Consider the following 25,564-nt stretch of genomic DNA (forward strand, 5'->3'; position numbering starts at 1 on the left):
CTGGTTTGCTTATCTATCTTCATGGCCTACCAGAAGCAAATCTAATGAATTATTTTTTCATCATCCCTTAGTCTCCTATTTCTAAAATTATTAAATTTACAATCAAACAGGCATATCTACCAAATTTACCAAAAACTAGCAAATGAAATATTTTTTTTATTTTCCCTTCATCTCCTATTTCTAATATTATTAAATTTACCAACAAACTAATACGTTTTTATACAAATCAAAACCTGTTCTTAGCAAAGGCTCAACAAAATCAATTCTTACTAGTTAGTGAAAAAAAGATTTATTTATAGTTGCATTTGTTAAAAAAAAGATTTGTTCATTTAAGCCAAAGAACAGACACTCTAATTATTTAATTTGTTAATAAATCAGATGCAGAAATTATTTAGGGGCAAGAAAGCTTTTAATAACATTAGTTACGTAGACCAACACATAAACCTAGTTTTACTTATGTCCTTCCATGCATGTGCCCATGAATTCATTTATATATATAATATATGAGAAACACAAATCTAAATGCTGATAATTAAAAGGTAAAATGATAAAAATGTGTCTGCAGTTAGAAAAATATTTTCTAAACAAACAAAAAGATATTAGCACAACCATATTAAAATGTCATAAAAGTCCATTTGTACAAATGACGAATCTTTTTGCATCAGATGAGAAACCCCTCAGAAAAGAGATAACATAAGAGCTGAGAATCGATTTTTAGAATATTAAGTAATTCTTGTGTTAAGAAACAGTTAAACTTGTTACAGAAAGACCTTTCTTGTTCATGTATCAGACTGAACAATATTCATTAGTCATTTTGTTGATTTAAAAATGATCATATACTAACACTATCATAAAGTTTAAAGTTAATACTTAATATAGAGTAGTAGAAGTATTCTAACCTGTTTTTCTCTTGCAGAGATATATTTATTTCTTAATCTAAAAGTCAAACACATATGCACTGCAGAGTTTTTCCTTTTTAAATTTAAAAGGAAAAACAAACATTTATAACCAAAACACTCAAGAGACTAGGAAGGGATATGTATTAAATTTAGGATTTACCTACTAACAATATCTCTTATCACCACTGACTATGTGAATCATATGGTGTAAAATCAGAAATTTCATTCTTGACTATAGTACTCTAGGCTCCTCTGCAAGACAAAAATGCAAACATAAGGAATAAGAAAGCAGATTCCATCATATCTAACAAGTTTGAAATCTGGCTTAAAAATATATTGGAGTAATGAATGTCACTATGATGCTAAAATTTATATGAAGCTTAAAATATAGACATTAAATTTAAAAATCAAAATATGCTGGAACTAATTCTACCCGAAAAGATTCATCCTACATATTTAATTGTGCACTTGGAAAATTAGGTTTGTAGCATTATAAGAGATAGAGATTGGAAACAACCCAAATGTCTTTCAGTGTAATACTTGGGTACATTTTCTCACCCAATGGATTTTTTTTTTAAGAGCTCACAGATTGTTTGAATATATCTTTTTTTGTCCTTTACCTTGAATCACTTCAAGACTAGGTTAATATTACTGGTTAATATCTCCTATGTGCATATTGCTATTTTGCCTTCTAGCAGTGAATGTTTTGGTTGGAAGTCTAAAGCTGGGTTGGTTGTCTCCACTTGTAATTGGAGGGGACTGTTTTCTTTCTACCTGGAAGTTTACAGATTTGTTTCCTAGCTTGATAATTATTAATTTAGTTAGAATATTTATCAAATTTGAGCATTATGAATCTTATTTTCCTGAAACACTTTGCTATTTTTTATATATAGATTGGGGTCTGTCCTCCTTTTGGAAATTTTTTGCCAACAAACTTCAATAAGTCTGAAATGTTTTAAAATTCCCTGAGTGGCCTGACTACCGCTTACCTTTTCAAAATCATTTCATGTCACTCTACTCCCTCTGGTGTTAGTCCAGCAAAATGATCTTGTCTCTCTTGTTTATATAATCAGGATATTTACAGGCAAGTTCGCTTTCTGTGTTTCATCTCCTGGCTATCTCTTTCTTTTTCAGTTTAAGTGACATGTGCTCTGGGCTATTTTCACTCATCACCCACACCTCAGTATATTAAACTGCACTGCTAATTCTTTGTCATGGCATCCTGTCTTTGACATTTATAGCATGCATCTCAATTATAACTATTTAGCTGCATAAGATTATTTGTTTAATTTATTCTTCTGCAGACTCTAAGATTAATAATGAAGACAGGAATCTTATCTTATTTTATTCATCAGAACCCCTGGCATCTTACTATTTCACAAAGGGCTTTTGTTGAATGGATGGTTGCATGCATGGATAAATACAAGAATTCTTTGAATACATTTTATAAAATCTATCAATTTTAAATTCTAGAATCTCATTTTAATACTCTTATTGCCTCCTTACATTTTTAAAAATTCATTGCTTAGAAATAAGTAACTTCTTCATATTTACCAGAATACTTTCCTATGTACTTTGACCCTTTCTTTTTTTAAGTGAAAATACCCAACCCCAGCATTGTGGGCCAAATGCACTGTAGAGCGAAGCCTTCTTCCATTCACTTCTGTCCAGTTTCTCACTCCATGAATATTTCTGGCTCACGTATATTCTCTTGGGCTCATTCCAATCCTGAAGGCCTCAGGATCTGAATACTAACAGCAGCCTGCTTTGGTCAGCTCCCTAACTAGGACTAAACATCTCAACTTCTCCCCCTTAAGGAATAATTCAGAAACTTAGAGGTAAATTTGTTATCTTGCTAGCTTTTCTTTCATTCAAACAGGTCTGTGACCTCTATTTTCCTTCAGTTTGGGATGTAAATTACTTTTTCTTCTATGGTTGCTGTCTTAATGAAAAAGAAGGGCTGACTACACAATAAGAAAGCCTAACCCTTTAAATGGTTGGGTGATTACATCCATACTGTTGAGTCATATCCACTGTATTTCTGGATTTGAGATGAAGGTAAACTAACAGCTGTCAACCAGGAGAAATCATGCCAGGTCATGTATATCTTTCTTCCATATTAAAAATAAGTTGTTTTTTGAAAAATTGGGATAAGTTTGGTGAAAGTAACAGCTTTTAAAATAATGTTTTTGGGACACTAATAAAAGATATTACATAAATTTAAATATGAAAAATATGCTTCTCAAAAGAATGCAGGGACATCTGGGTGGCTCAATTGGTTAAGCATCTGCCTTTAACTCAAGTCATGATCCCAGAGTCTTGGGATAGAACCCCATGTCAGGCTCCCTGCTAAGTACAGAGCCTGTTTCTCCTCCCTCTGCTCCACCACCCCCTCTATTGCTCTCTTTCTCAAATAAACAAATAAAATCTTAAAAAAAAAAAGTACATTGTTTTTATAACGTTCTGTACCAGTTAACCTACAAACCGTAAGTATAGTGATTTATAATAATTTCATTTGTATTATATAGATGTTACTCAAATTCAAGTATTTCATTATTTTTATATTTAAGTCAAGATGACAAATGATCGTGTATCTCCCTAATTACTTTCTAACTTGCTTTTCAAGAGTATACCAAGACTCCATGGTTTCTATCTGAGTGGCATGTTTGCTGTTGTCTCACATGTCTTACAAACTGAAAAACTGTGCTTATCATATATGTAAAATGCTAATCTGGTTTAGCAACTGACTTTCTAAAACTCACTATGACATTATGGCATAATTACAAGTGTAGGCTCACAGTCCAAGATGACTGGGTCTATATCCTCACTGCACATTTGCTAGCCACCTGGCGTTGGGCAAACAACAACTTCTATAGTTTCCTGAAAAATGGTGATGGCAATCATAGTGAACTATGAAGATGTGGTTTGATGGGAAGACTATGTGCTTAAATGAGAGTGCTAATCACTAGGAAGTCCACAATAAAGGATTCCCATCACTTACATTGAATATGATGACTTGCCTGAATTCTCCTAGTCTACTTTAGGAAAAAAATTATATATACTTCATTAATTTCATCTCACTTTCTTTTAACTTCTTAGGGCATGCTTTAATAAAAAAGAAGATAAATGACTCATCTAGAGATTATTTTTAATGTTACTTTCTCCTTAAAAAAAAAAAAAAAGCAGTAAGAGGGATTGGTAACAAAAGCAAAGAGAAGGAGATGTCATAGTTTCCCTTAGTACTAGACCCAGCACATCTTCAAAGTATATTTCATCAACATGACAAACTATCCTTTAGAATTAAGAGAAGACAGGAGAATTTATAGTGGTGTATTCTTGGTCATGATCATTTTCATATGATATTAGAACCTCTTAATATTGAGCCTAATATATAAAATTTGGAGATAAATGTTATATATAAGGCTTCATAAATATATAAAATCTTATGAAAATAAGTCCTTCATTTTTATAATGCCAAATCTAAAATGGTAATTACATGAATCAAATCTAAGATAATTCTGAAACCACAAATAGAAATCAAAATAACCCATGATTTTTTAAAAAATGCTAACATTGGCTTTTTAAAAATAATATTGAAACCTATAGTGACCTCCTTAATCTTGACAATTTTTGAGGTGTTTAAAGCATGACTGCAGATAGATTGAATTTTCTGGAAAATCAATTACAAAAGTGTATATTCTATCAAAATTTATCATGAGAGAAAACATATATCATAGAAAATGGATGAAAAAGAAAGAAAAGTGAAAGCTAGAGCTGTAGAAACTAAGAAAGTGAAGCAAAGCTGGGACTGCATTCAAATTAAAGAAGATGACATGAAGAAGCAGTTCAACATTTTAGTGGATATAGCAATACCTCCACCTGTTACGGGTCAGAGTTATCAGCCCAAATAGTGCATTTCAGGTTTTATGGCCAGAATCATTTCTCCAGCAGAATTTGATGGATCAAAGGCAATGAGCAGGAAATAAAGCAGCAGGAAACTATGGCAGCTTCCCAGCTTAAGTTGAAATATACTTTGTCACTCATCAGTTGTTCTGCATAATGACCCTCCAACCTAAGACACCATAACCTAACACTGGTGTGTTTTAGCATTTAATAATATACAGTGGAACCACCCCAGAATTTAGAATCAGACAAATCTGGCTTAACTCCCGGCTACAATTTATGAACTCTTTTTTAAGATCTGCCTGTGCACATTTTAGAAAGTTACTTAACCTTTATTAAACTGATTGTTATTTAATTGTGAAATGGAAATAAGCTTCATGCAGTTCATGTGAGAATAATTGAAATCATGCCTCATAGGTAATGTACATGTCTCTCATTGTGATGCACATTTAGACAGCACTGACTAAAGTATCCACAAATGGGCATAAACATTTGCACTCAGGGTTTATTACTCACCTGATATTATATTTAAAATACTTAAAATATTTTCTGGAGCCTAAGTTGTAGAAGAAGGAGCTATCACAGAACTAAAGTTTACTGTCCATATTGATCTGAATACAGTCACTGGAGGACAAAGATCGATGAATTGACCCCAAGTTAGATTAGTTAGCTATTTTTTGTTTCACAATTACAAATGTCGCCTTGCCTAATTCTGGCTAGGAAGATATTGAGGGGACTATGCAGTGTGATTAGTTAAATTTATGGAGAAAATTAAAAAATTAGTTCACAGTTGTGCCTTGCCAATGATAATATAAAGAAAAACACTGTTTTTCTTCATGTGATGAAGTCATGCTATACAGAAAGATATCTGAAACTAATTTACAACAGATCCAATTATCCCTGGTGCCATAAGGAAGTGCAGATCTCTTCAAGATATCTCTAATAAATACTTTTAAAAATAAATGGATCTCTTTTAAAAGTTTTTTAAAACTTATATTGTCATCGACATGGATGGAGCTAGATGGTGATAAGCCAAACAGAGAAAGACAATTGTCATATGGCTTCACTCATATATGGAATATAAGGAACAGTACAGAGGATCTTAGGGATAGGAAGGGAGAAATTAATGGGAAGAAATCAAAGAGGGAGACAAACCATGAGAGACTCCTGACCACAGGAAACAAACTGAGGGTTGCAGAAAGGGAGGTGGTGGGGGGAACTGGATGATGGACATTAAGGAGGGCACATGTTATAATGAGCACTGGGTGTTATACACAACTAATGAATTGTTGAACATTACATCAAAAACTAATTGTGTATTATAGATTGGCTAATTAAATTTAAATTTTAAACATGGCAAAAATAAATTTATACTGTCACCTAAAGCTCTACCCTGTGTGTTACTACTCTAGAAATAACCACTGTTCTGAAGTTGATGTATATAATTTCAAAATGAGTTTTTGTATTGATTATAAATAATCTCTAAATGGTATCATTTATTTTGAATAAATTGTACAAAAATGAGTTTTTGTATTGATTATAAATAATCTCTAAATGGTATCATTTAGTTTTGAATTAATTGTACATAAAATGGTTAATTATATAGAAACAAATTTAAAACTTAGGTTTTTACTGCCCAGTGTATCCAGTTTTACAAAAATTTTTGCTATTATGAGTTTTTTCTTTTAAGAAGTTTATATTTTAACAACTTATTCCCAATTTAAGAAAAATAATTTATTTTTAAGTATTGATCTTTCATCCATCAGACCTTTTGAGTTTCTTTATTATGTAGTAGTGTGGCAGTATTTGAAGAGGATTCTTCAAATAGAGGTTTTTTTCTTTTTTAGTCATTTTTATCAATGACTAAATTTATCAATTTATTATTTAGTCGATAATATTTTATTTATTTCTCTTGATTTATTTCACTCATTACATCCAGTACTATGCTGGAAAAAATGGTATTGGCAAGAATTTTTGCCATGTTACTAAATTAAAACAATCACTCCTAACATCAATTTCTTCCATTAAGTATGATGTTGAGAAAGCAATTATCATATGATCTCACTGGTACATGAAATATAAGCCACAAAACAGAGGATCATTGGGGAAGAGAGGAAAGAATAAAATAAGATGACACAGAGGATAAGACAAACCATAAGAGACTCTTAATCATAGGAAATAAACTGAGGGTTACTGGAGGGGTAGAGGTGGGGGAATGGGGTAACTGGGTGATGGATATTAAGGAGGGCACATGATGTAATGAGCCCTGGGTGTTACATAAGACTGATGACTCAAAGACCTTTATCTCTGAAACCAATAATACATTATATGTTAATTAATTGAATTAAAATAATTAAAAAAGTAGAAATACAGAGAAGAGTTGAAGGGGGGAGAGAGACTTACTTTGTGATAGGTTAAGGATGTTAAACCTTACATTTGGGTTTACAAAAAAGTTTTGTTTTTGATTTTGTCAATCACCAATGGGATTTGAAGATTACCAACTGTTTTTAGCAACTGTCTAATCATTGTAATCCAATTGAATATGAGATTTTTTTTCCTTTAATGTTGAGATTTATATTAATAGGTTTTCTGTTGCTTACAAGTAAATCTAGCCTTGTGTCTTTTTTTGAGCTATTACTAAATTCCTTTTGTCAATATGTTAAAGGATTTTGCATTTATATCTAGAGGGATATTAGCCTATAATTTTCCTTTCCCAGTTTAATCTCTTTCTTGTTTCAATGTTATATCATACCCAGTAAATGAATTTGTGAATCTTCCATTTTATCGATTATCTAGAGAGCTTATAAAAGTTAGGGCCTATCTTCCTTGATATGAGAATGCCAATAAAAACAACTGTGTTTGGAATTTTGGCTAGGGGAAATTTGAACTCAGGAATGCCTTTGCTCATTTTTTAATTTTCCTTAAAATGGGACTTTGAGATTATATTTTCAAGGAAACTAATCTCTTCAACTAATCTTTCAAGTTTAGTGGCACAAAGTTGTTTATTGCATTCACTTGTAATTTTTAGTTTTATTTTCTGTGTAGTTTTACTTCCTCTTTATCTTTTTATTTATTTATTTATTTATTTATTTATTTTTGAGAGAGAGAGAGAGAGAGAGCAGGGGACAGGGGCAGAGAGAGAGAATCTTTATTTTTAATTTGATTTGATTTAAATTCAACAAATCAACACTAGTGTCTTAGTTTCAGAGGTAGAGTTCAGTGATTCATCAGTTACATATACCATTCAATGCTCATTACATCACATGTCTTCCTTAATCACCCAATTACCCCATCTTCCCACCTACCTTATCTCCAGCAACCCTCAGTTTTTTGTTTTTTTTTCCTATAGTTATGAGTGAGAGAGAGAATCTTAAGCAGGCTCCATGTTCAGCTGGAAGCCCCAAATGGAGCTCCATCTCAAGGACCAGAGATTATGACCTGAGCCAGAATCAAGAGTTGGAAGCTTGACCAATTGAGACACCCAGGTACCTCTGCTTCCCTTTAAAAAAAAAAAAAAATTCTGTTTGTGACTTCCCTTTCTTTTGATTAATATTGAATGAAATTTGTTGATTTCAGTGGTCTTTTAAAGAACCAGCTTTGGGTTTTGATAATTTTTGTCTGTTTGATGGTCTTTTTTGATAATTTTTTTCTGTTATATTAAGTTCTATTATTATCTTTATTCTGTTTCAATGCTTCCTTTTTTAGCTTCATCCAAGATATTTTTTGTAGCTTTTTACATTGACACTTTATTAAGAAATCCAAAATGCAAAGGAGGAAAGATTGCATCAGCTGACTTCATTATGAAACAAAAAGTAATATCCCACAGTTAGCAAATGCACAACAAAGCATTTTTTCCTCGTATCATTGCCAATGCACAGAAACTCATTTGGAGTTTTTTAGCTCATGAGGTTAAATGTAGTGTGCATTTTCTCATTTGGAGTTTTGTGACGTGTGAGATTAAATGTACTGGGTAATTTATTAGCCAAGTTTTCATCATATTTTATAAACTTAATATGAAGTTTTTTAAAATCTGTTTTTTAGTGTTTTCACTAATGCAAAAACTTACAAGTCTGTATTTTTCCCATAGTGGCAGTTTCATTAATTATTATATTCTATATACCCATAATTTTTTTAAAAAATCATTTGAAGTATGGGATTGAAAGTTGATATGATTTTTGCAAGGTCACTGAAGAAGTTTCATTTCAATGTAAATAAAATTTAACATATTTGGAAAGCATGTTTAACCCAAATAGTCAAGATTCCAAATATTGTAGATCAGTATTTTTTTTAAACCCTAAGAGAACAAATATTATTTATTGAAAAACAAAAAATGATCTATGGAAAAATACATTTCAAAAACTCCATATGCTTCAGAGATTCACAATGCATATTAGCATATCAAAAGCATTGAGAATTCCTATTGTAGGCTAAATGAAATAAAATCAAATAAAATGCTTATTCATATTGGTTTAATGCAGTGTTTCCCAGTATATCTGAGTATAGAACAGTTTTTCTGAGAAACACCTCTAAAAAGTGTTTGCTTCAACAGAGTGCTTCATAGACCATAGTTTAGAAAATACTGGGCTAATTCAATGATCATTTCCCTTCCTGGTGTTTACCATTTCCATAATCTCTATACTGATCAAATAAATAAAATCCTCCATCCTCACTGGATGCTTTAAGAAATTGGGAAATAACACAAATGGGCACAGTAACTGAATCCTAGAATTTAGTAGACATATATGCCAAATTACAATAGTGCCAGACCAAGACAGGCTTCTTACCACATTCAGAGAACTGCCCCTGGGAGAAAATGAAGACCACCACTCTGTGTAATCAGGTGAGCTTCCAAAGTATTTGGAGGGCTGAAGTTGAACTGGCCCTACCAGTTTTTCCTCCACAATAATTCATCCAGAAAAATTACTCCAGCTTTCCAGAGGAGGTGGATTGAGTAAATGGGTAGAGAGAGACCATGTGTTATACAAATTGGGCTATCTTAAGCAAAGAAGTAAATATCAGAACTCAGGAAGAAGGCTTTCTTAATATCCCCCAGCTTTTAGTTCTCTGAACCTATTACAATAATCCTTGCTCCTAGATCATCTGGTATATACTGAGTCCCTTTGGGAGAGGGAATCCATGTTACATTAACTATGAGGTCACTGATTCTTTGGAGCCCCTCTGGTTTCCCCATTTGACTGTTTGCATATTGGCTTTCAAACTTCAGAACTGACTCATAACAACACATTAAATTTAAGCCATCATTCAATCCAGAATGAAAAATGTTTTCTTATTCTATTTTTTATCCCAAATTTTATCCAACTATATTTACTAATATATCAGAATTCCATCAACTAGATTAAATGACAGTTGAAAATGTCTAATCTCAAAATGCATAAAATACATCCATCTCTTCTTGAAGAGTTGCTTTGTAGACAGGACCATCACAAGATTTTATTTGAGACACCTTTTATTCCTGTGGTAGGCTAAATAATGACACTCTCCCCCTCCCCACAAAGGTGACCACATCCTAACTTCTGGACTAATGAATGTATTAATTATATGGCAAAAGAGACTTTGGAAAATTGATTAAGGGTCTCGAGATGGGGAGATGATCTTGGACTATCGAGATAGACCAGATATAATCAGAAGGGTCCATATAAGAAGGAGGCAGGAGGTTCAAAGTAAAAAAGAGCTATAATAATGAAAGTATAAAGGTTGGAATGATGTGCCCTGAAGAGGAAGGAAGGGTCTATGAGTCAAGAAAAGCAGGCAGCCTCTAGAATCTGGAAAAGACGGAGAAACAGGCTCAGCTTTAGAGACTCCATAAGGAAAGCCACTGTGTTAACCCTTTATTTTAAAAATTAAGACTTATTTCAGTCTCTGATCTTTCAACTGTAAGATAATAAACTGGTATTGTGTTAAACCACTAGATGTGTGTGGTAATTTGTCACAACAGCAATAGGACACAAAAACACTTTTGATTCAGTGTATTCAAATTACCTCCTGTGAGCTATGGTTTCATAATTTTTAGTCTGCATTGAAGTTTAGCTCCGTCTAATAATATGGTCCTTAAAATACCTTGTGAAAAAAAAAATTTAATGTGTGCCCCACAAAAATGTCTGCGATTGTCTCTTGTTAGGGAATCATATAAGCCTAAGATATATGGCTCCTGGGGAAGGCTTTCCCTTTGTCTTACATTTGCTTCAGCTGCAAAATCACCTTCAGCAGATTTCTGAATGGAAGCTGCTACTGATACTTCTGAAATCTCTTTACAGATGCTGTGAGAGCCAATAAGCCTGCTGTGTGCTCCAGAGGTCATGGTCTTCAACTCTCTGTTCATTTTTTAAAAATTTCTCAGGCATGTTTCCTCACGGAGCAGAGAGTACCTATCCCACACTAATTATGCCCTTGAATTTAAGATTGGCCTCTCCAAAGTTTTCTTCCTGGACCCCAATGCAGAACAGAATTTGGGGCTCCTAATTTTACACACACAATCAGGCTAGGCTCTAGGGCTAACAAAATAAAAGGGAGAGCCTCACTGCTTTGTAGTAACCAAGAAAACAGCCCCTGGCCATTTAATTCCTATACTCATAGACCTCTCTAAGGAACTCATTAAAAAACCCCTCATGTTTATCCTAAAGATTTCCCCCTTTAGTCGAGCCTCAGCCTATGTCAGTGATTCTTAGAAAAGTTGTGTTTCAGCTCAGGTTACAACCGGAGGCACAGCCAGCCAGCTGGAAATCTTGTTCAGGGCTCTCACCCCTACTCCATCTTTAGATTAGACAGATCCTATATTATCTAACGTTTGCCCTCAGGGGATGAGATTTTATATTTGTTTTATAACGATGGAGGTCCCCATGAAAAAAGCTTTGGATCTATGGACAGACTCAACATAAGCACAATCACCCACCAAAATTAAATATCCGGTGGCCATATTAACCCTCACAACTACAAAATCCCACCTAGCATGTGATCAGTGTTGAAGGCTGCTAAAATCACAGTTTCCTCTTCATACACGGAAGCCCAAAGCCACACACAACAAAACCTCTCCATGTGCAAAGTCTGTAAATTTCTCTGCCTCTTTCATCCCTTGGTTTTCTCAGAAAGTACACCAAATATTGGGGGCTTTGAATGATAAGATAGATACCACCTATATTATCCTTTCAAATTTCTCAACCAAGAGAGAAAAAGAAGAAGTCCAATACTGTAGAGACTAAAATATCACCTTTATTGTTGATTGAGTTTAGTTTGAGAGGCAGAAGTTCACAGGAGATTGAAATGCACCTGGCAGCTGAGCCCAGAAATGAGCAATCATAATCCTCCAGTCACAGCAGGGGTGGCCTCATTCAGGAGGCTGGGCCCTGGGGAAGAATAAGAGAAAGTGTGCTTTCTGCAGGCTGACTGGCTCCCTAAGAGGAAAGGACAGTGCCAAATCAAGCATGCATAGATTACTCTTCCTAAACTCACTGCCTGTGTGGTCACTTCCCCCCTCCCCAGGCCCCAGGGACAGAGTGATTAGAAGGAGTGTCAAGCTGATATGAATTTCCACTGGAAAAACATATCAGAGCTGGAAAAGCTTTCCTCCTAACAGTTACTCAAAATATAAAGACAAGACAGCATTATCAGAAACTACACTCAGTGCAAAACAGTACTCAGTATAAAACATTTGGTTCTGTGGCCTGCGTCTGCAACTACGCTATTCATCTTTGATGTGTCTGGTAATTTTTGTTGGTTAATCATTCTGAAACAAGATCCAAATAAATACCTTTTGGTTATGATGATAATGTTCTTAATGAGGCCCCATACCAGCAGCTTTTCATCCATTATATATCAAGAATGGAGTCAGCCATAAACTTGAAACCATGAATTTTCTAAAGACTCAAGAATATATGCATGAGAATCAGCAAGTCTCCTGCTAAAGTTTACTCCCCTGGGGAAACACTGCTTGGCAACAATTGAGTTTTGAAATGGAAAATACTTGTGTTTGAGCTGAATTTCATCAATTATTTGCTATGTGATATTTGACAAATTACATAATCTGTTGTGCCTTAGTTTCCCAAATGTAAAAAGTGACTAATACCTACTTCATAGATTCGCCATAGATATGACCATGTTGTAACATGGTCAGCATCTAAACCCAACAAGGTCCTCTTAGGTAACATTTGTTTTATTTCTCTGCCATTATGAACCTTTGATAAGTATAAACACATAGCAACACACACCTGCTACAGGCCACTTACAATCTGACTTTACCCTCTATGTTACAGAGTGATTAGTTCACTTCACAATGTCCTAAAGACCACCGCAAAAATGATGAAGTGAAGAGATCTGATCGGTGGTTTTAGAACCGCCTATACTGTACAATCTAGGAGTATCTTTAATGCCTGCTCTCCTAACTTCCAAAGTCCCTATCTCACTAATTGCAAAATGCACTGGATCTTCTTTTAGAATAAGGTTGTTCCAACCTACAAGTGAAAACCACAGAAAGATAACAAAAGTATAACACCTCCCCCAAGCTGGTGTGGTTAAATTAAAAAATAATAATAATAAGTAGCTTATCTCCTATTTGCACCTTTTCACTCATTTTTCCCATCTTATGCTCTTTCTACACCCAGTGGTTTGTCCTTTCTTTACTTCATATTAAATTTTGCAGCCTGGCCTCTACTTTAACTTCACATAACCACTCTATCTTTGCTTGTCTCCAAGGATCCAAGATTTTATCTTGCAGCATGTCTTCTTTTATAGCAGTAAAGAGCATGACTTTGGCCTCAGGCATGATCAGGTCTTGAAACCTACCTGTGCTCTCAGCCTGTGGCGTTGTCAACTCCGTCATCCTTCAACAGGAATCACAATTCTCATAATGATTGTCAAGAGGTTTAACAAGATGATAAAAGTGATGTTCTTATTACTGTCTCTGGCACATGGTCAGTACTCAAATTTTGGCCCTTTTTAGATTGTGTGTGTGTGTGTGTATAAAGTTTAACCTAATTATAGTGGGCTATATTATATCAATGTCAAGATAGTTCAGATATGATATATTAAAATATCATTGTTAAGAGAGACAGTATATCATGATGATTAAGTAGGCTTTGATTCCAGGGCTGAATCCCCAGTCTATTTTTTTTTTTAATATACTGAAGTATAATTGAAATAGAGTATCCTATTAGTTTCAGGTATACATCATAATGATTCAGTATTTTTATATATTACAAAATGATCTCCATTCTAAGTCTAATTACCACCAGTCACCATGCAAAATTATTACAATATTATTGACTATGTTCCGTATGCCCTATCTTATATCCCCGTGGCTTATTTATTTTGTAACTGGAAGTTTGTACCTCTTATTCCCTTTCTTCTATTTTGCCTGTTCTCCAAATCCTCCCTGTAAGGACCTATTTAGCCAGAACGACTCCATCTTTGGTAAATAGCCACTTTGTTGTTTGTGCAGTAAACTTAAATTGACTCTCCCCCCAAGAGAAACTTACTTAGAAACAAGTCCGGGAAACCAGTAAAATGTAGTCAGCTAGTTCCTGATAACAGAGCCCAGAATACAAGGATGAGTCAGGCCAGATGGAGACATCTAATCAGTACGAAGTACTGTTTGTAACAGTGAGAAGGTCTTGCCCAAACCTAAATGACTCCATCTTGGGAAGGACGACAATCTTATTATTCACACTGAATATGTTAGCTGACTAAAGCCTTCCCAGAAAATACTGTTTGTAACAGTTCCTAGTATGGAGTAATCTTGAATAACACGTCACCAGGCCGGATGAAACTAGCCAATCAGAAAGAGACACACAGGGACGCCTGGGTGGCTCTGTTGGTTAAGCCTTCAGCTCAGGTCATGATCCCAGAGTCCTGGGATCGAGTCCCGCATCGGGATCCTTGCTCAGTGGGGAGCCTGCTTCTTTCTCTGCCTCTGCCTGCTTGTGTTCTCCCGTGAGCTCGCTCGCTCTCTCTCTGACAAATAAATAAATAAATAAAAATTTAAAAAAAAAAAAAAAAGAAAAGAAAGAGACACACAAACCCGGTGGGTTGAGATACCAAGATATGGATTGCAGTTTTACCCAATAAAAGGTAGCCTGTAAGATTGGGAAGGGTCGCTCTCTTCGGAGGCGGCCCTGGCTGGTCAGTCTGACTTCTAATACTTGGCATAGAATAAAGCTTTGCATAACTTTCACCTTGTCTCAGTCTCGTTCCCCTGGCCAATAAGTCTGACTTCTAATACTTATCATAAAATAAAACTTTAAGTAACTTTCACTTTGTCTCAGTCTTGTTTTGTTTAATAACAGACCTAACACTCCCCAGTTTAGTTTCTATGTTTCTGAGTCTATTTCTGTTTTGTTCTATTTGTTTATTTGTTGTTGTTTTTTTTTTTTGAGATTCCACATAAAAGTAAAATTAGACATACTTGTCTTCCTCTATCTGACTTATTTCACTTAACATTATACCCTCTAGGTCCATTCATGTTATTACAAATATCAAAATTTCCTTTTTTATGGCTGAATAATACTCCACTGTGTGTGTGTGTGTGTGTGTGTGTGTGTGTGTGTGTATGCATGTATGTGTATAAATAACATCTTTATTCATCAATGAGCACTTGGGTTGCTTCCATATCTTTCCTTTTATAAATAATGTTGTACCAATAGGAGTGTACAAATCTCTTTGAATTGGAGTGTTTTTATCTTTTTTCAGATAAATACCCAAACCTAGAATTTCTGGACCCCAGGTAGTTCTATTTTTAATTTTTGAGGAACCTCTATCCTGTTTTCCATAGTGGCTTCACTAATCTATATTCCCACCAATAGCGCACAAGTATTGTTTTTCTCCACATACTTGAAACAGTTTTGTTTTGTTTTGTTTTGTCTTTTTCTAAATAGCCAAATGACAGGAGATAAGAATGTACAATGGGTGGGGCACCTGGGTGGCTCAGTGGGTTAAGCCTCTGCCCTCCACTCAGGTCATGATCCCCGGGTCCTGGGATCCAGCCCGGCATCGGGCTCTCTGCTTGACAGGGAGCCTGCCCCACCCCCTCTTTCTCTGCCTGCCTCTCTCCCTACTTGTGATCTTTGTCTGTCAAATAAATAAAATATATAAAAAAAAAGAATGTACAATGGCAAAAATTGTCTTTTCAATAAGTGGTGTTGAGAAAACTGGGCAGCCACATGTAAAAGAATGAAGCTAGACCACTATCTTAGAACAAAAATCAATTCAAAGTGGATTAAAGACCTGAACGTAAGATGTGAAGCCTTAAAACCCTTAAGAGAAAACATGGGCAGTAAACTCTTTGACACCAATTTTTGTAATATTTCTTTTGGATGAGTCTCCTTAGGCAAGGGCAACAAAAGCTAAAATAAACAAACGGGATTACATGAAACTAAAGAGTTCTTTGCACAGTGAAAGAAACCATTGACAAAACGAAAAGGCAACCTACTGAATGGCAGAAGATTTACAAATTATACATCAACTAAGGGATTAATATTCAAAATATATAAAGAACTTACACAACTTAACATTGAAAAACAAACAACCTGATTTTAAAGTGGGCTAAAGACTTGAATAAACATTTTCCCAATCTACTCTCTGACTACCTGGGAGATCTCATACAACATAGTTAGCCTCTATCTGTATCAGTTGCCTGATCTGTAAAAAAGAGTATATATAGTAGATAATTCATGAGTTTGTTTTTAACTTAGAAAAGTACTTAGCACATAAGCATTTAATAATTATTTCAAATGATTCCTTTCATGGAAAGAATAATGTAAATACTTATCATCATTATAAAATTGAAGATAATCTCTATTTACATTTTCTAATTTAGAATATAATACTCAGCAAATACCACATTTAAACTTAAACACTGTAATGATATCATTTAACAGAATTTCAGCATTATCTTAATTTCACTTTCTGCTATTTCATTTTTAGTATACAGAAATGGAACGGATTTCTGTACATTGATTTTGTATTCTGCAAATTTACTGAATTCATTTATCAGTTCTAGTAGTTTTTTGGTGGAGTGTTTAAATTTTTCTATATTTAGTATCATGTCATCTCATAGTGAGAGTTTTGCTTTTTCCTTTCCAATTTGTATGGGTTTTTTTCTTTATATTGTCTAATTGCTATGGCCAGGACTTCCAGCACTACACTGAATAAGCGCAGTGAGAGGGGACATCCTTGTCTTATTCCTGACCTCAGTGGAAAAGCTGTCAGTTTTTCCCATTGAGTATGATGTTAGCTGTAGGATTTTCACATATGGCCTTTATTTTGTTGAGATATGTTCCCTCTAGACCTACGTTGCAGAGTTTTTATCATGAATGGATGTTGTACCTTGTCAAATGTTTGTTTTGCATCTTATTGAAATGATCTGTGGCTTTTATCCTTTCTCTAACTGATGTGACATACCACGTTGATTGTTTTGTGAATATTAAACTACACTTACATGCTGGGAATAAATCCTACTTGATTCCAGTGAATGATTTTATTTATTTGAGAGAGAGAGAATGAGAAAGAGAGAGAGAAAGTGCATGAGCAGGGGGTCGGGGTAGAGGGAGAGGGAGAAGCAGACATCCTGCTGAGCAGGGAGCCCAACTTGGGGCTTGATCCCAGGAACCTGGGATCATGACCAAGCTGAATGTAGATGCTTAACCTGAGCCACCAAGGTGCCCTGAAATTTTTTAATGTATTTTTGGAATCAGTTTTCTAATATTATTTTTTAACAATTTTATTTATTTATTTGACAAGAGAGAGATAGCAGAGCAGAGCACTAGGCAGAGCAGCAGGCGGGGGGGGGAATAGGCTCCCTGCTGAGTAGAGAACCTGATGCGGGGCTCAATCCCAGGACCCTGAGACCATCACCTGAGCTGAAGGCAGAGGTTTAACCCACTGAGTCACCCAGGTGCCCCTCAGTTTGCAAATATTTTGTTGAGGATTTTTACATCTATATTCATGAGAGATATTGGTTTGTAGTTCTCTTTTTTATAAAGTCCTTATCAGAGTGATGGTGGTCTTATAAAATGAAGTTTTGGAAGGTTTCCCTTCTCTTGTATTTTTTGAAATAGTTTAAGAAGAACGGGTACCAATTCTTCTTTAAATGTTTAGCAGAATTTGCCTTGTGAAGCTGTCTGGTTCCGGACTTTTGGTTCTTGGAAATTTTTTTGATTACTGATTCCATTTCATTGCCCGTGATTGGTCTGTTCAAATATTCTATTTCTTCCAGCTTCAGTTTTGGTAGGTTATATGTTTATAGGAATTTTTCCATTTCTTCTAATTTGTCCAATTTGGTGACATATAGTGGCATTTATAATATTCTGTTAAATTATTTGTATTTCTGTGATGTTGGTGATTATTTCTCCTCTTTCAGTAGTAATTTGAGTTCTCTCTTTTAAAAATGAGTCTTGTTAGAGGCTTTTTAATTTTTTTGATCTTTTCAAAGAATCAGCTCCTGGTTTCATTAATCTGTTCTATTGTTTTAGTTTCTATCTTATTTCTGCTTTAATCCCTATTATTTTCTTCTTTTTGCTAGGCTTGGGTTTTGTTTGTTCTTTTTTTCTAGCTCCTCTAAGTGTAGGTTAGGTTGTTAATTTGAGATTTTTCTTGCTTCTGGAGGTAGGCCTGTGTTGTTATAAACTTCCTTCTTAGAATGGAACCACAAAAGACCTTGAATAGCCAAAGCGGTCTTGAAAGAGAAAAACAAAACTGAAGGTATCACAATTCCAGATTTCAAGTTATATTAGAAAGTGGTAATAAAACAGTATGGTACTGGCATAAAAATAGACATAGGTCAATGGAATGTAACAGAAAACAGAGAGAAACCCACAATTATATGGTCAGTCTTTGACAAAGGAAGAATGAATATACAATGGGAAAAAGACAGTCTCTTCAAAAAGCATGTTAAGAAAACTGAACAACCATATGCAAAATAATGAAGCTGGACAACTTTCACCATACACAAAAATAAACTGAAAATGGATTAAAGACCTAAATGTGAAACCTGAAGCCATAAAAATCCGTGAAGAGAGCTCAGGAGATAATCTCTCTGTAATTGGCCATAGCAACATTTTCCTAGATAAGTCTCCTCAGGCAAGGGAAATAAAAGCAAAAATAAAGTATCAGAACTTCATCAAAATAAATAGTTTATGCACACTGAAGGAAATAATCAGCAAAACTGGAAGGCAACCTACTGAATGGAAGAAGATAGTTGCAAATGGCATTTTCATAAAGGGTTAGTACTTAAAATATATAAAAAAACTTATACAAGTCAGCACCCAAAATACGAACAATCCAATTAAAAATGAACAGAAACCCTGAAAAGACATTTTTCCAAAGAAGACATACAGATACAAGTCAAATAGACATATTAAAAGATGCCCATCATCACTCATCATCAGGGAAATGCAAATCAAAACCACAATGAGATACCACCTTACACCTGTCAGAATGGCTAGAATAAAAAATATAAGAATTAAGAAGTGTTGGTAAGGATGTGGAGAAAAAAGAACCCTCTTGCACTATTGGTCGGAAAGCAAATTGGTGCAGTCATTGTAGATGAAAGATGGAAGTATGGAAATATGGGAGATACTCAAAAATTAAAAATAGAACTGCCCTAGGATCCAGGAGTTGCACTATTGGGTATTTACCCCCCAAAAATACAGACTAATTCAAAAGGATACCTGCACCCTTATGTTTATAGCAGCATTATTTCTAATAGCCAAACTATGGAAGCAGCTTAAGCATCCATTTATAGATGGATCAATAAAGAGGAAGTGGTCTATATATGTACAATGGAATATTATTCAGTCATAAAACAGAATGAAATCTTGCCATTTGCAACAAGGAGAGCTAGAGAGTATATTCCTGAGTGAAATAAGTCAGTCAGGAAAGACAAATTCCATATGATCTTGCTCACATGTGGAATTTAAGAAGCAAAACAAATGAGCAAAGAAAAAAAGAGAGATAGAGAGGCAAACCAAGGAACAGATTCTTATAGAGAACAAGCTGAGGGTTACTAGAGGGGAGGTTTGTGGCGGGAATGGGTGAAATAGATGATGGGGATTAAAGAGTACATATCATGATAAAATAAATAAGATAAAATAAGTCAGCTAAAACGTTAAAACTATAAAAATAATAATACTTATAATATGTGTAATGTATACTTTAAATTGCTTTCTCATCTCAAGAGCATGCTGTATAAAGATTAGGGATATAATGCCCTAAGATTTATTCTATACTTCCACAAACATTTTCTCTATTTAGAGATGAAACAGTAATTCCACTTCATAATGTTCTCTATTTAATATTCATTTTATATATATAAAGATGCAAAAAGTGCTTTCATGATATATTGGTGGTATTTAGTATTTTAAATTTAGGGTCAGATAAAAGCTTTAGATGGATGAGGGAAAACAACATGATTACTAACTTATTAATAACTCTAATCATACTACTAACATACATATTCTCTCATTTTGTGTTTGTAGTTGAATTGAGAGAGATTAAGAAATAAAGTGTAGAACATGGAAAAATAGAAGTTAAACGTGACCCACAAATACAAATCATACATTTTTACATTTTCTAGTAGATACATTAAATAAGCAAGAAGATCTTGTGAAATATATTTTAATATTCTGTTATAACACAATAAATGGAAAATATTATTTCCACATTTAAGCAAATTTAATAAATTTTGCAATATTAAATGATTTAGTATTGATATATCAATTAAATTTAAATTAATGTATTACACTAATTTTTAAAATTTATTAAATGAATATGAAATACAACTAATGAGGTATTTTATATTCTTTGTTTTATACTAAGTCTTTAAAACGTGTGTATTTTATACTTAGAGCCCATTTCAAGTTGAATTAGCCCAGATGCTATGTTCAATAGCCACCTGTAGCTAGTAACTGCCAACTTGGACAACACAAGTTAGAAAAAAAATTTTCTTTGAAGAAAGATATAGATGTGAACTACTTCAAATAATCATAGCATCTTCCACTTCAATCCCTATTTCTTCCGTAGTTCAGAAAGAAATTCCACTGGGGATTTCAAGTTGCTCTCCCAAATCTCATATATTCTAGGAAAAAAGAATCTTTCTAGTGCTAAAACTGGAAGAAAAAATATGTAACTGAGAATGGCCAAATCAGATATATTTAAATAGAGTCCAATATCAAACAGGATTATACAAAATATATACAAGACTTATCAGATAATTTTCAGAAATGCTGTAAGGTAGACAAGGACAAATTTTCAAAAATAAAGCAATTCTCATTAATGCCTTCCAGCAGATTTCCAGACTGTGTTTTATGATATAATTGAGATCCATATATCCATTGGCCTTTTAATGTCACTAACAGTATTTCATAGACCAATATCTCAGACTCTAGTATTAAATGCTCACATTATTTGCAAACCTACAATGCAACATACAGAACTGGGAGTCAACCACAACTAGCTCTGCTGCCAGCAGAGCAAAGAAAATTTCCTTTTCATGTGGCTTATTCTGAGTTTTAAACTGAGGGCAACTTAGAGTTTCTTCATGTTAAAAAGTCTGCTAACCTTTCCAAGAAACCAAATCTGCTTTTTTAACTACTTCTCTTGTGTCCTAAGATATCCCTTCCATCATATTTTATTCCTTTTCATACAAAGACTTCTGCCTGGAATCCTTCTTAGCTAGCTGATCCTGAGAGAGTAGAAGCTTCTAACACCGTATTGAATTCTTACACTTAACACAAGAGCTAAGACAGACCTATGTAATCTTTAGACCATTCTTCTAGAGCTTTGATTTCATCTGCAAAGCAAAATGCACAGTAAACCTTTAAGCCTATACTCTGGGCACTAGGCAGAAACATAATTTTCTCTTCCACATCTGCACAATCTCAGGAAAACTCATCTACCTTCTTAAAATCACATAATACTTAAAAGTTCATAACTTAACAATACATATTTACAGGCTAGATCTTTTGAACTGTACAACCCAGTAGCCTGTTGACTCTCTGAACATGTTTCTCTAATGCAGCTCAATAGTAGAGAGACCAATCATCCCAGTTTTCCAGATACTGTACCAATTTTATCACCAAAATGTCTGCATCCTGGGAAACTTCTTAGCTTAGTTCCCTGGGACAGTTGGTAACCCTTGACATGTCCAACCTTGATTATATGATCTTCAGCCCAGCTCCTGACTCTTTAGAGGTCACAAAATCCATAGTCATGCATTTTATTAAAGCAGCCCTAGATTCCTGTTCTCATATTTATTCTTTCATTTATTCATCATATTTATTGACTATCAACTAGAGATTTATCAATTAGAAAACTGATAAAAAACATCTGTGCTTTTACAGAGTCCACATTTCATTGTGGAAAGACGAAAAACAAATGGAAAAATAATATATAACTTCTTATAAATAGTGATATAAGAACAAAATAAAACCGAAGAGGGGGTGAGAAGTGTACTGTGTAGCTGTAGAAACTTCCTGTGGTATCTGCAGTACCAAGGCATCCATCCTTTTCCACTAAATTTCTCTGATTCATGGGGAGATAATCCCATCACTTGATTCAAGGCGACACTCACTTGTATAGGTCAATCATGTAATCCCAAACCCCTTGCCAAAGCTAAAATACAATGAACTCATAACATTCCCCTGGCAAATACAGGTTTGAACACATGGCCCAATTAATCTGATGGATTTACATTCCAGTATTGTATGAGAAGTTTTTTGTTTTTTTTTTTTAAACTAGATTTCAACACAGAAACATATTTTCCAGCTGCTGTGGGCAGCCAGATGTTGTCAGTTGAGGAAAGAAACCAACACACAAAGCTTAGAAATAGTTAAAGAATAGAGCCAAAGACTAATTCCTATCACAGTGGAGACCACCAAATTTTGTAACATTTTGTTTAGTGACATAAAATATGATTTTATTCAAACGACAAAAGCCAGTTGTCTTTTGAATTTCTGTTACTTGCTACATAAATGGTATAGACGATACACCCTCAATAACTATTCATGTATTTTTCTTCTACCTGGAATGTATTTCCTTTATTCTTCACCTGGGTGACTACCACAACCAACACATTTGAGATTTTTTTCTTCAAATCACTTCACCCTAAGTTAAATGCTTTTCGCCTCTGTTTCTGTAGTACAACAATACAGAATAAATCACACACTGCAATTTTGTGTTTATGTCAATTTTGTTACATCTAAATTGGAGGAAAGTGATTAAATTATGATTAAGAAACCTCTATCTTTAATATTCTGTTTCAGTTATACAATCATATTTTAAACTCTAAGAACTGATAGATAATACCTCCATCCTAGTCCTAGCCTATAAATTTTGGCTGTGTTATTGTACACCAAGAAAGATAAAATTCAATCTTGCCTCACAGTTGCCACTTATCTATTTTGACAACCAGATATAAAACCGAATTCTTTCTACTGAACGTGACAGGTTTCTGTTTACTGTGAACACAGATTCAAAATTATTTTCTTAGGACACAGATTTGAAAAGTCAGTTATGACACTTATGTTCTTTTTAGGGAAATACATAGGTAATTTTCAAATTTTTAAGTTGTTTTAAATATAAAGGTTTTCTTCCCCCAAGAGATAAGGTTTTAAGTCTACTTAAAAAATATTCCCTATAGAGGCCTGGGAAGCTCAGTAGGTTAAGCAACCAACTCTTGATTTCACTCAGGCCATAATCTCAGGATCTTGGGATCAGGCCCCATGTTGGGCTCCCTGGTCAGAAGGGAATCTGCTTGAGGATTCTGTCTCCCTCTCTCTAAGCTCTCTCTTTCTCTAAAATAAATAAACAATAAATCTTTTAAAAATTCCCTATAATAATTCCTTTTTCAAGTACTAACATTTCTTCCAAGTCACATATAAGCAAAATTGCACATTACAATTTTTATAACTGTAAAAGGCACAAAAAATGCTTTTCCTTTTGATACTATTTTGACATATCAAGACTCATATCTGAACCAATTTTTGTTTCCCCAGCAAGAGTCTCTCTCTAAAACTCTGCTGTGTCCTCTAGTTCGCACTGAAACTTGCATAAGAATTAACCTGAAAATGAGAAAAACATGTAAATGCATTTCTTCCTGGAAAGAGCCTTGTAAGAAACAGGTTCTACAATCTCGTATTAATAAGGATAAAAACAAAGGGAAGAGGACAGGTAATTTGTGAAGGAAGCAATGAAATAATTATCCAGATTGAACACCAGGGAGATCAGTGAAGTTTTCATACAATTCTAAACTAAATTTTAGCTAGAACTTCAAGATCTGTTTTCCCCCCTTCAGAAACATATCTGTAGAAATGTTGTGATTTCTTCATTGCTTTTGTTTTGTTCTGCTAGCCTCAAGACAACAGTACTTAAACAACAGCTTACCTTCTGCATATAGGAAGATGAATGGGAACTTCCAAAGGGAGCAGAGAAGATTAGAATTCCCCAGAGAATGTCGGGATCATGCTTGTGCCTGATAAGTGGCTATAGAGTGGACTAAAGGCACTTAATCCATTGAAATGATTTAGGTAACTGTGAAGGTAGACATCATTTGCAATTGTATATCATATTTATGTGCATTTCTCAATTTTGATGTCTAAATCATGACTGGCAGTAATAATGAGAAAGCAACATCAGATGCATGGAATGTTTTATAGATCTAGGAAAATGGCTTTATATTTAATTGATAAATCTATAATTTTATCACACAATAAATATATTTAAAATTTTAAAGAAATTGGTGTTAATAAGTGAACAGAAAATGCCTTTTGTTTTGGGTTTTTTTTGTTTGTTTGTTTGTTCGTTTTGTTTTGTTTTGTTTGGAGAAGGAGCCAATGCAATGGCTAGTCTTTATTGAAAAGAAGAAACTTTACAACATATTTTGAGTAAGTTAGTGCAAAGACTTAGTGGGTCAACTGGTGGGGCATGAGCTTGTAATGGATTTCACAGCTAGAACATGGCTGGGTCTCATTTTTGTGTAGCCAGAACCAGATGTCAGCGCTATTATCCTTGTCACAGATGCAGTCTACTCTTTGCTAATTTAGGGTCTTCCTTGGTGCCTGAAACTGCTTTGGGGCTAGCATATTGTATGGGTCCAGTCCCTTCCATGCAATCATCACGACCTCCCTCTCCAACCCAATCACCTGCTTATCATCAGTAGGAACACCACCTCCAGATGCCACGGAGCTCACCTCATTGGGACCACCAGCCCTGAGGGTCTGCTCAGCCAGCAGTCCTACTACGCAAAGTAACATTGAAGGCTTAACACCTGCTACAAATAGCAGCATTTCCAGGAACAGGCTCTAGAAAAGAAAATGTCCTAACAAAATATTAATCTCTCGGGCGCCTGGGTGGCTCAGTCGTTAAGTGTCTGCCTTCAGCTCAGGTCATGATCCCAGGGTCCTGGGATCAAACCCCACATCAGGCTCCCTGCTCAGTAGGAGGCCTGCTTATCCCTCTCCCAATCCCTCCCCTTGTGTTCCCTCTCTCACCATCTCTCTGTCAAATAAATAAATAAAATTTAAAAAATATATATTAATCTCGCACTCCAATCTTCCTAATCCTAGTTGTAAATCCTTAATCACTGACTTTTAAACATTTCTGTTTTTCTTTCTTTTTCTGTTTTCTAACAGTTTAGGTTGTACTTCTTGATTTATCAATTTCAAAATGTCAAATTACTTCCTTATGAGAATTCAAAGTGGGAGATTTAATTTACTTAAATCTAAGCGACCTCCCTCTGCTTTACAATTGTTCCATGGTTA

Source organism: Lontra canadensis, unplaced genomic scaffold, assembly GCF_010015895.1.
Source record: "Lontra canadensis isolate GAN:19392208 unplaced genomic scaffold, GSC_riverotter_1.0 scaffold14, whole genome shotgun sequence".
NCBI lineage: Eukaryota > Metazoa > Chordata > Mammalia > Carnivora > Mustelidae > Lontra > Lontra canadensis.